The sequence below is a fragment of the Dasypus novemcinctus genome, chromosome X (assembly GCF_030445035.2).
Source record: "Dasypus novemcinctus isolate mDasNov1 chromosome X, mDasNov1.1.hap2, whole genome shotgun sequence".
NCBI lineage: Eukaryota > Metazoa > Chordata > Mammalia > Cingulata > Dasypodidae > Dasypus > Dasypus novemcinctus.
Window position 1 is genome coordinate 26591279 of NC_080704.1, and position 11420 is coordinate 26602698.

The 11420-nt window shown below is 41.3% G+C and overlaps 1 pseudogene; it reads left to right on the forward strand.

Moving 5' to 3' along the window:
- The first annotated feature begins 2426 nt into the window (after nucleotides 1–2426).
- LOC101436343 (transcriptional regulator protein Pur-beta-like) lies at nucleotides 2427–11174 on the forward strand (annotated as a pseudogene).
- The last annotated feature ends 246 nt before the right edge of the window (nucleotides 11175–11420 follow it).

The following is an 11420-nucleotide window of genomic DNA, read 5'->3' on the forward strand; positions in this document are numbered from 1 at the left end:
AACCCATAAGTCCCCAAATTCTGTTTCCCATAAAGGTTGGTGTGAAGGCAAAATGAAGTCTTTGGGGTTCAAAGGCCTCAGACTTATTGACAAAGACCATTTAAATCTAAAAGAACATTTTGGGGCCAAATACTAGATGATACGCATGTACCCTGATCCTTCAGCACTTTCTCTTGTGTCTATTCCACAGAATTTAACAGGCTTCCTAAAGGAACATTGCCTAGTCGATCTTATAAAAGCTTCAAGTAGTAGTTAACGTGCCCTTGGCAAATACTAAATCATTATACCCATTTGTTCTTCACCTTTCAAAGTGCACTCTAATAAGATTGTCATAATATCTTTTATTCTTATTATAGCAGTAATAGAGGCTCATTAGAGATAATTTGAAAAATACTGAAAAATGAAAAGAGAAAATAAAAGTCCCATCACCAGAGAAAGCCACCATTAAATTTTTATGCATAGTCTTCAACTCCTCTTTCTAAATATATATATATTTTTTACTTGCAAAAATAGGATCATTCTATATAATACTATCTTTAAGTAAATGTAGCACTGGCTCTCTTTTTGTCATGATCATAAGGGGACTGGAGAGTCACGAATAATAGCAAATCAACAAATAATACACCAAAAACATCATTTTACTTTTCTCTTTTATTCCCATCCCTCTCCTCCACTTTGATAAAACTGATTTACATGGGCTGATTTTTTTACCTAAGTAAGCTGATTAAAATGTAGCAACCTTTTCTTTTCTCTGCCCATCTTTCTAAAAACTGCTAATGAACAGTGAACTGGTCAATCAGCAGGTGAGAGAGAAAAAGGGACAGGGTCCAAGTTGATGGAGCTGATAACTAGCTTCAGATAATCAAGGCTGATTGTACATTCACTTCCCCAGGAATGTCTAAAGCTGTGAAGGGCAATTACCAAATGCATTAAGTGGAGGGAGCTCTAGGTTGCTTCTTTTGTCGTCTCTGATCATCTGTTGAGCTATTAGAGACCTCTTTCTGGGAGTCATTTGTAATCAGCACATAGAAAGAAGGTCCCAAATAAGTGCACTTCTGAATTTGGTGAAAGGTTGGAAAATATCCCAAGATAACAGTTAATAAGAGCTAGCATATAAAGGATAGATGCCTCCCTAATAGATAACTCATCGAAAAGATAAATTTTTAAGACATTGGTTGCTGAAAAAATATAGAATTATTTTTCTAAATATCAGAAAGATGCTTTGGTTCTTCCTTAAAATGAAATCTAAACTATAACTACTGGGGAAAAGCTAGTCTATGAAATCAACTTCTCTGAAATGAGGACGTGTATAATAACACCAGAAAATAGTGATGACTGGAAAGGATTACTTGGAAGGGAAAGAAGCAGACAGCTATGATGAAAATGAACCCTTTGAGTATTATATATGCATTGGGATAGGGGCTTATATGGTATTGCATTTAAACTTCAAACTACTCTATAAATGAGTTTTATTCTATAAATTTAGAAACTGTGTCAGAGAAATTAGGTAATAAACAAATAGTAGGTGGCAGAGCTGGCATTCTTATCCAAGCCTACCATATTCCAAAGTGTTAGACAATAAAATGTCAGTGTTTATCAGAAATATTTCAGGCAAGGGAATGGTCAGTTCTGTTAACCTGTCATAGTTGTAGAGACCAAAATGCTTTTACAACTTATTCTAGCCAGAAAAATAGCATTCCTTAAGTCCATCCTTTTTCTATCACTTATAAGCAAACATGTGACAGAGCCTCCTGGATGGACAGCCCCTGTATAAATTGCCAGGAGAGCTCTAAATGTAAACTGATAAACTGCCAACTTATGACTTTGATTAGTGTAGTAGACACTGGATTTTCTACCCAGCAACTATTTACTCCACCTTGTCCACCTTGCCTTTATACTTTATCCATGTAGAGCCCACCTCCTCTACATGGCTATATGCTTCCCTAAATCAAACATAGGAATACCATTCTTCTAGTCTAGGAGCGGTGCAGCAGTGCTCCAAAATGTATTTACCAAATGCAATGAATGTGCCACAATGATGAAAGAGGTTGAAGTGGGAGATGTGGGGGGGGGGGGGGGAACCTCTTATATTTTTTAATGTAACATTTTTTGTGATCTATATATCTTTTTAAAGAAATGCATGAATTTAACAGAAGTGATATTGGGTATGAAAAACTACCACACAGATATATAAATTGACTATCATTTATGTCAAAAATGACAAAATGTACAAATGAAAATGCTAGATATATACAGGAATAGATGTATATCAAGTATAAATTAAACTTCTTTCAAAATGTAAAAAAAAGAATGGCAAGTGATACAGTTCTGATTGATGAGACCAGAAGGGAAGTGTGCTCGGGGGTTTCTGGAAAAAGTTTTTTCATTCTTAAAGAAAAGCACACTGACTAGGGTTCCTTGAAGAAATGGCTGATTGCAGGTCTGGAAAAGAAAAGGTACGAGTTAAGACTGGGACGCAGTTTTGTAAGAAAGAAAAGGAGCTTTCAAAGATGACTGGAGTCATATCAAAAGGAAACAGTAGCTATCAGGAAGGGTCCCCTTGACCAAAGATGAGACAATTTGAGTATCAAAAGAATAAAGGCTGTAATTGATTGAAACACTTTTTTTTTAAAAAAAATATTTTTTTTATTTATTTAATTCCCCCCCCTCCCCTGGTTGTCTGTTCTCTGTGTCTATTTGCTGCGTCTTGTTTCTTTGTCCGCTTCTGTTGTCGTCAGCAGCATGGGAAGTGTGGACGGCGCCATTCCTGGGCAGGCTGCGCTTTCTTTCGCGCTGGGCGGCTCTCCTTACGGGGCGCACTCCTTGCGCGTGGGGCTCCCCTACGTGGGGACACCCCTGTGTGGCACGGCACTCCTTGCACGCATCAGCACTGCGCATGGGCCAGCTCCACATGGATCAAGGAGGCCTGGGGTTTGAACCATGGACCTCCCATGTGGTAGACGGACGCCCTAACCACTGGGCCAAGCCCGTTTCCTGAAACACTTTTAATACATAAAAATTAATGAGTACAAAATAATACTTTTTAAAATTTAAAAAACAAAACTTAATTGCCATCATTGGAGCTGAATGTTGTATCAAAACCTAACCTGAGAATTGGTAATTAAAGATTGAGAGATAATCATTTACATAGTAAAAACAGTACTTCAGGGTAACCTAATAAATATCCCTCGTTTTAGCTCCTTTTCCCAGAATAATTTCAGCTAATAAATATCATTTTGTGAACTCTAATGACAATTGATTCAAGCAACTTTCTTCAGTGGAAGCTAAAAACATTTAGTTAAAAGATTAATGGGGGGAAACGGACTTTGGCCCAGTGGTTAGGGCATCCGTCTACCACATGCGAGGTCCGCAGTTCAAACCCCGGGCCTCCTTGACTAGTGTGGAGCAGGCCCATGCGCAGTGCTGATGCGCGCAAGGAGTGCTGTGCCACACAGGGGTGTCCCCCGCGTAGGGGAGCCCCACGCGCAAGGAGTGCACCCATAAGGAGAGCCGCCCAGCGCGAAGGAGGGAGCAGCCTGCCGAGGAATGGCGCCGCCCACACTTCCTGTGCCGCTGACGACAACAGAAGCAGACAGAGAAACAAGACAAGACGCAGCAAAAAGACACAGAAAACAGACAACCGGGGGAGGGGAGGGGAATTAAATAAATAAAAATAAATCTTAAAAAAAAAAAGATTAATGGGAAGACTGGATAGTTATATCCAGTACCAAAGTGCCATCCCCCCAAATTATTTACTAGTTACAAGGAGAAAGATATTATAAAATGTTTTTTATAATGGAGAGATCAAGCTGAAATCCCCTTAACCCAATGATTGATTTTAGCATCACTAATAATGGGTCAACCAGATATTACATACCTCTTAATGTGATGCAATAAGTACACAGCATCACCTATGTTTCTTCCATAAATATTTAATCTCACTCTATCCACTCTTTAAATCTAATATCCACATCACAGGAAATATGGGGAACAGAAAAAGACATCAAGGAAAAAGACTAAATTTTGGGGTGTTATACAGGACAACTGGACTGGGCCCTTCAATATTTGAGATTCACAGGAAAAAAGGAGAAAGGTAGTTCTAGAATTAAAATTAAAAGAGATTTAGATAATATAACAAGGTGCAATATAAAATTCTTGACTGGATTCTGTTTTTGAACAAACCACCCATAAAAGACATTTTTGGGAAAATTGTGAATAAGAATATGGGCTGGATTATTAGATTATATTAAGGAATAAGACTCAATTTTCAGGTCTGATAATGATATTGTGATTAGTTGGGGAAATATCCTGGATATTTGAGAGATGCATTCTAAAGAAATTTCATGATGTCAATACTTTACTTCAGAACAAAACAGAAGCAGCAAACATGTCAAAACATAAATGATTATATCTACGTGATGAGTATGATTGTTTCTATATTGTTCTATTTTTCTATGAGATTAAACTTGTTCATAATAGTGAAAAAAAAAATGTGATGATGTAAGACTCCCTCTTCCACTGGGCCTTATGACTGGATATGATCCTGGAAATTGAGGCAGCCATCTTGATATCATGAGGAAAGCAAGCCTGAAGGGAAAAGCAGGCATGTGGAGTACGAAGGGCAGAAAGATGAAAAACACAGGTCCCTGATGATATTGTCTGTGCTACTGAATGACCTACCTCTGGACTTCTTAAAATCAGACATAATAAATTTTCTTATTATTTATGCCATTTTGAATTGTGTTCTCTGTTACTAAAAGTCAAGAATATCCTAACACAGTTACTTAAAAGCCAGTTTCCAAGTTCCTTATCATTACAGAGTAATCTGAAAAAGTGAAGCTCCTCAGCATGTTGAAAACCAGTCCTAGGATCTGTGTTGGCCCCACCAAGGTGCAGACATCTTTAAACAACCAGAAATAAATAGTCTCTCTCTTTTGAATTCTTATAACTTTTAACTTACACTTTTAATTCTTATTCTTGTTTATTTGTAATATGGGTATTTGTGGACACACCTTAATGTTCCCACTAAATTCAATGTAGCAGTGTGCTAGATAGGCCATCTCCCAAGAACAGAATGTGTGCATCTTTTTCCAACTCTTTTTTTTTTTTTAAAGATTTATTTATTTATTTATTTAATTCCCCTCCCCTCCCCCGGTTGTCTGTTTTCTGTGTCTTTTTGCTGCGTCTTGTTTCTTTGTCCGCTTCTGTTGTCGTCAGCGGCATGCGAAGTGTGGGCAGCGCCATTCCTCGGCAGGCTGCTCCCTCCTTCGCACTGGGCGGCTCTCCTTATGGGTGCACTCCTTGCGCATGGGGCTCCCCTACGCGGGGGACACCCCTGTGTAGCACGACACATGGGCCAGCTCCACACGGGTCAAGGAGGCCCGGGGCTTGAACCGCGGACCTCCCATGTGGTAGACGGACGCCCTAACCACTGGGCCAAAGTCCGTTTCCCTTCCAACTCTTAAACAATGTCACATTGGTAGCTTGAAATAGGTCATGGTGGTTGAATTAACACAATAGAGGTCACAGACACTACAAATCAGGGTGTTCGACACTCCCTCCCCACCATCGCCAGAAAGCAAGTTATTTAACATTTACCAGCACACCAGTACTGCCATGGCTCACTCACTTTTATGTTCCACAGACCACACAGCACAGTGCCTTTTATTCACTAATTCAATCAATATTTATTGAGCACCTACTATACGCCAGCCAAATGGTCTCAGCTCTGGCACTTCAGCAGTGAACAAAATAGACAAAGTCCCCTCCCTCTAGAGATTACATTCTAGGGTGGGAGAAAGGCAACAACAAATAAATAAGTCTATATAATATCAGATAATATACATTCTAGGGTGGGAGAAAGGCAACAACAAATAAATAAGTCTATATAATGTCAGATAATGCCAAAAAGAAAAATACATTGGTGTGGGGTATCAGTGATGGGAGATACATGAAAGGAAGTTCACCTGGGCCTACATAAAAGGTATATAAATATGTTCAAACATTCGTGGGGCATTGCCACAGTGAGTAGAGATTAACACAACAACTGAAAGAATACTGAATTCCCATCCTAGGGAGCTCTGCCACATTCTATAATGCAACAGCAACAATCCCCCAAGTACAGGAGCAATGACCAGTGAAGAAAGATAGTCCATTGATGGGTCCCTGCTATTGACAACTATGCTTAACCTTCTGCTCTTGAAATTTCAACTTAGCCTAGCATTGTGGGGTGCCTAAGAGTTACCTCCTGAGAGTCACCATGTTGCTCAAAAGTGGCCACTCTCTAAGCCAAACTCAGCATATAAATACATTACCTTCCCCTGAACGTGAGCCATGACTTCTAGGAATGAGCCTCCCTGGCACCAACGGATTACTACCAAGCACTGGCTGGTGATGCAGCTGGAAAAAGACCTTGAATGAAAGGGGGAAATAGTAAAGACAACTGAGTTTATATGGCTAAGAGACTTCAAAATGAGATGGAAGGTCTTCAGAGAGGTAACACTTACACACGTCTCAGCAGAATGTCATAGACAGCCAAAGTAGATACTACCCCAAAGAGTGGGGCTCCTGACGGCTATGGAGACATTCATGTGTTACAGTCATGGCAGATAGCTCTGGAGTTTGGTGTCTTGCCAGTGGGCCCTACTTTGGAGTTTCTGCTCCCATGTGTGACAGAGTTGGACTCAGATGTGACTTCTCTACACATGCCTCTTCTGTCCCTTTCATTGAACCTATTGTTGGCACAGGAGTTAGTATGTGTATGTCCAAGAGACTTGAACATTTGGGCTGTCCATGTGCCATCTGAGCCCTGAGCCTCAGTGGAGTTGCAACACCTACTCCCCAGTTCATTGGACTCACCTAGGACAACTAACAAGAAGGTGAGGATGGACAACCACCACACCAAAAAACAGAGAGTCTACAACTCCAAGCAAGAGAGTGCCATCCATCAGCCATATGGGATAGAAGCCCCCTCTCAATGAGAGGTGGAGTAGGCATCACCATCCCAGAATCCTCAGGTTTGGGGAATAAAATATGGATTAGAGTGGATTTACTGGTATTCTATTATAAACTTACTGTCATTCTAACAATGGAAGAAATTATATCATTGATGTGGAGACACTGGAGATGCTGAAGGCAGGGAGAGGGAAAAAGAAGTGTAATTTGGGGGCATTTTCAGGACTTGGAAGTGTCCTGAATGACACTGCAAAGAGAGATACAGGACATTATCTATCCTGCCATAATCTACAGAATGGAGTGGGAGAGAGTGTAAACTATAATATAGACTGTAATCCATGTTGTGTGGCAATACTCCAAAATGTGTTGATCAATTGCAATGAATGTACCACACTAATGAAAGAAGTTGTTAATGTGGGAAAAGTGGGAAGTGTGGGGAGTGGGGCACATGGGAATCCCCTATTTTTTTATGTAACATTTTATGTAATCTATGTATCTTTTAAAAATAAATTCAAAATATATTTTTTAAAAAAGAAAAAGAAAGCAGGGTGAAAGAATACGAAGAGATCAGACTTGGGGGAAGCAAGAAAACTATTTTTAACAGCATGGTCAAGCTAGCCTTTCTCTGAGAAAGTGTCATTTAAGCATTGACATGAAGGAAATGAGGGAACAAGCCATGGGGACAGCTGCAAGAAGAGCATTCAAAGAAGAGGCAATAACAAAAGCAAAGACCCTGAAGTGGGAGCATTCTTGATATGTTTGAGAAACTACAAGGAGGCCAAAGCACCAGGAGCAGAATTAGAATGTTTTGGAATAGTAGAAAATGAGGTCATAGAGGCCTTGGTAAAAACTTTAGATTTCACCCTTAAGTATGATGGAACTGGACTGAAGAGTGTAGATTTGGAGAGTCACATGATGTGTTGTGTTTTAAAGGGATAATTCTGGCTGCAAGACTACAGGTGATTAAGCAAGAAGACTAGTTAGTAAGCAGGCTTTTGAAGTAATCTGGGTGAGGCGTGGCTAAGCCACCATATCCAGGTGTTCTGTTTGAACATGGCACAATTAGATCATACATAACAGGTGCTATTCACAAACTATGTCTCATATGAGGTATGTAGGCAGGCATGGAGACTCCAGAGTAAAACTACGTCAACTCACACGGCCATGCACTCTTGCACCTACTCAGGAAAGGATGCAGACACACACTGATGGGCACACAAGTTAGAGACTTGGTGAGCTTCTCCCCTTCCCCTCCTTTACCCTCAGGCTACGTTCTGGTTTACCTAAACCCGCCAGAGGAAGTGGCCAACCAAACTCCCTGGATCAACCACTTACATTTGTTCAGACTGAACAATAATAAGCTAACGTAGAAAAAAATCCGATACAGAAATGGCTCCTTTTCTAAATATCACAAAAGCACATGAAAGGCTAGCAACCCCTAGTAGGCAAAGGTGGTAGATGTGGAAATGGTTAAGAAATGGTAAGGGAATGTCTTGGTAATGGATGATGGTAATGGTAGCACAACATTGTGAACATAATTAACAGCACTGAAATATTAATATATGCCTGATGTGATTAAAAGAGGGAAATGTTAGACTGTACATATGTTAACAGAATAAAGGTTTAAAAACAATCCATGGAATTACACTACACCAACAGTGAACCCTAAGTTAAACCATAGACTATAGTTAATACTACAGTTATAAAAATGTGCCATCATCAATTGTAACAAATATTCCACACCAATGCAAGGTTTTAATAGTAAAGTGATATATGGGAATCCTGTGGTTTATGCATGATTGTTCTGTAAACTCACAACTTCTCTAATTAAGGAAAAAAATTAAGAGGTCAGCTTGGGAAAAGAGAGTAGATACAACTTACTAATATGGGTTAGATGAAGGTGTGCTTATAGGAAAGGAATTAAGGATTTGGCTAAATCATGTGGGTGAATATCAGTGCCCTTAACTGAAATACTGGTAGGGTTTGGGCTGGGTTTGGACTGGTAACTCAAGAGTTCTGTTTTGGACATTAACTTTGAGAATCCTATTATATGACCAACCAGCAATGCCAAGTAGGCATCTGAATATATGTCTCTGGATTTCAGTGGTTGGTCATACCTAGAGACATATACTTGGAAACCATCAGACTACAGTAGAGCTATGTGATTGTACAGAGTGGGTACTCAGTAAATAATGAATGAATGAATGACTCTCCTTACAGGATATGTGCATATATAACCAATGATATTCACAGCATTCAGTAACTTTACTACTGATTCAATAGGAGTCATAAATAAACATAAGCAATTTGCCTACTACATTCAAGGACTTTGACAAATGAGACAAGAGGAGCATTCACGCCAATTTTACAAGCTAACAAATCAACAAAGACACAATGTACTAAAAAAAAAGACACCTATAAACTGAACCATAATCAACTTTAAATATTTTTAGAATTTTAGAATTTCAAAACCTCTATAAAGAATAATCCTGCATGATCTTTCAGGATTTTCAAGTCTCCTTAGCATAGTAGTTCTCAATCTTGGCTGCATATTAGAATCACCTGGGGATTTTTCCCCAACTACTTAAGTCTTATGCACAGAGATTCTGATTTAATTGGTCTTGGCTGTGGCCTGGGCAATAGGATTTTAAAACTCCCCAGGTGATTGTAATGTGCAATCAAGGTTGAACACCACTTCCTTATTGTACAATGCCTGTAACTCAATGTGCTGGGTATGGCAGCATAAACTCCTTGATATATACGTGAGGGAGTGACCCATGCAAGTTTGGACTAATGTATCATTAGGGCTGCCATTAAATGGAAAGGAAAAAATATAAAAATGCATGCTATAAAGGGTTAAATCACTCATCATATCTGTAGTTTTTAAACATAAATAAAACACTGGTAGAATTGTTCTATATCTCAAAAATGACTGAGATTCAATTTATCTGAGACTTATTTAAATAGCTGGATAAGATGCTGTAACTAACAAGAAGAAGAACAGATATAAAAGGTAATGGATAGAGAGAACCAGCAAGATGGCAGAAGAGTAAGGCACTCCGAGAGTTGGCTACTGCTACAGAGCAGTTAGCAAACACCCAGAGCTCTCCGGAGCTAGCTGAAACACCTGTTTGGGGGCTCCAGGAGACCAGAAGAGCGTCCTACAACATCCCTGAAGGAATGGAAGGAGTAGATGGCCATCTGCAGAGAAAATTCATAAGTAGAGGCTCCACGCCAGGGAGGCCTATGCCCATCCTCCACCGGAGGCACAAGCCGCCTCGGGAGCTGTTCCGCAGCAGGAATTGAAAGCTCCACTTCGCCAAAATGGGGGAGAAAGAGACGGTTGGGCACCAATTTCAGCTACTAATGAGTAAATTCAGGGGGCTACAGTATAATCCTCAGAACAGCTAAAGTTTGAGCCTGTCCAAGTCAGAAAGAGGCCGCCGCCGCAGGCTCAAAGAGCCGTTTCACCCTCTCCATGGCCGTGGCTACAGAGTTTCGAGACTACCTGGGGGACTTCCTCGAACACTATGCGCTGCTGGGGTCAAGCAGCCCAGAGCAGATGGCGGCGGCCCCCAGCGGGCGCTCAAGAGCGAGTTCCTGGTAGGGGAAAAACCGCAAGTGTTACCTGGACCTCGAGGAGAACCAGCGCCGCCTCTTTCTACGCATTCACCAGACCATCAAGCGTGTGGGGGACAGCAGCGGGTTTGGGGGAGACCCGGGGCCTGGGGGCCTGCAAAGTGACCAGATCATCGCCCTGCCCGGCCAGGGCCTCATCGAGTTCCGTGAGGTGTTGGCCAAGCTCATTGACGACTACGGAGGCGAGGAGGAGGAGCTGGGGGGTGGTCTGGGAGGGGGTGGTCTGGGAGGGGGTGGGACGGGGTGGTCTGGGACGGGGTGGTCTGGGACGGGGTGGTCTGGGAGGGGGTGGTGGGGGCCTGTACGGGGAGCTCCCAGAAGGCACCTCTATCATGGTGGAGTCCAAGCGCTGCTTTTTTGACGTGGGTTGTAACAAGTACGGCGTGTTCCTATGAGTGAGTGAGGTGAAGCCCTCCTACCGCAATGCCATCACTGTCCCCTTTAAGCCCTGGGGCAAGTTCGGAGGTGCCTTTTGCCAGTATGCCAATGAGATGAAAGAAATCCAGGAACAGCAGAGGGATAAGCTTTATGAAAGACGTGGTGGAGAGGAGTCTGAGGGCGAGGAGGTGGATGAGGATTGAAAATGGCAGCTACCCCTACAAGGCCTCCCCCACCCCACCACATATCCTCAGCTAGAGACCTCCTTCCTGCTCTACCCAGATGGGATGAGGTAGTGAAGGGAGGTCAAGGAAGTCCCCAGAAAGAGAAAACAAAATGAGAAGTAATATAGTTAATTCAGAGAAATAACCAACAGTCATGGACAATTTGAAAAAAGCAAAGTTCCAAGGAACTGGCAGCAATGTGCAAAAAAAATAACAGCATCTCTT